The sequence below is a fragment of the Belonocnema kinseyi genome, chromosome 8 (assembly GCF_010883055.1).
Source record: "Belonocnema kinseyi isolate 2016_QV_RU_SX_M_011 chromosome 8, B_treatae_v1, whole genome shotgun sequence".
NCBI lineage: Eukaryota > Metazoa > Arthropoda > Insecta > Hymenoptera > Cynipidae > Belonocnema > Belonocnema kinseyi.
Window position 1 is genome coordinate 144,533,063 of NC_046664.1, and position 1,341 is coordinate 144,534,403.

The 1,341-nt window shown below is 45.4% G+C and overlaps 1 protein-coding gene across 5 annotated transcripts in view; it reads left to right on the forward strand.

Annotated features, from left to right (window-relative positions):
- LOC117179148 overlaps positions 1-1,341 on the forward strand; it is a 321,121-nt gene that overhangs the window by 62,102 nt on the left and 257,678 nt on the right. The window lies entirely within an intron of this gene.

Below are 1,341 nucleotides of genomic sequence, written 5' to 3' on the forward strand. Positions count from 1 at the left end.
TGTCGAGAATATAAAGTTCCAGTATATGCGGCACTTCCCATTCTCGACAATTGACTCAATTTCCCTAGGAGCATTTAGATGAGCGATATTAAGGTGAATGCCATAGAAGTGACAGGGATGGTAATAAACCACTCTTAGTGCCGCATTGTGCCTTTGAATGTAGGTCGTTCCCGCGTGTGTTGGACAACTAGATAGTATGTGAGCTAAATGCTCGGGGTGTGCATGGCACGCCCTGCAGCTATCATCGGGAATGTCTTGGCTCAAAATGTGGCGACGGTATGTTAAGGTGGAAATGACACCGTCTTGGCATGCAAAAATGAAGCCCTCTGTACCAGACTTCAATCCGGACGATTTAAGGAAAGCAAACGTTAGCTCACAAGACATTGACTGATCCTTCAAATTTCTGTAGAAGATACCGTGCATCCTCTTATCGAGGAGCTGTTCACGAAAGTTTTTCTCTTGTACTTTCTTAATCCGGGCTTTCAGCAGTGAGCACTCGAGATAGATTAGATTTGATGCATTTTGCTCACCCCTAATACTGAACTCAAGTCCGGCTGTTTCAGCAGCCTCCTCCGCTGCTTTGTATAGAAATGCTCCTTTACCCACTTCTTCGTGATTCCTGACCATTTTAAGAAGAGGGTATCTTCCGTTTGCAACTCTATGTGCTGTACCTATAATAATCCTGTTGTGAAGACATTCAAGACTCAATATTCCGCGACCCCCTTGACGGCGTGAGATGTACAGTCGCGGAGTGGAAGACTTGAGATGAATGCTTTTGTTCATGTGCATTACCTTTCTTGTCCCGATATCAAGAGATCTGAGCTCGTTCTTCGTCCATGGAACTACTCCAAATGAATAGAGTGGTACCGGGACGGCAGGCATGTTCGTTGCAGATACTTTGTTCCTCGCCGACAGTTCGGAAGACCAAATCTGTCGGATGAGACGTTTGTATCTGCTTCGGAGAGTATCCTTTATAGATGTCACATCCTGAATGCCGCTCTGTGGTACGCCCAGGTATGTATAAGTCTCTCCAGCGCAAAGATGTCGTATGGCGCTTCTATCAACGAGCTCAGGATCTTCAGGGATGCCATTAGGTCTTCCTCGCTTCAAATAAACCTTGGCGCATTTGTCTAACCCAAATTCCATTCCAATTTCCTTAGTATATCGTTCGACAATCCTCAGAGCTAGATGCAGTTGCTCTCTTTTTTTAGCATAGATCTTAAGATCGTCCATGTAAAGTACATGAGTGACCTTGTACTTTCGATCTGCAGGTTTGCCGCACAAGTACCCGCCGGAATGGCGCAGTGCTAGAGATAGTGGCAATAATGTAAGGCAAAAGAG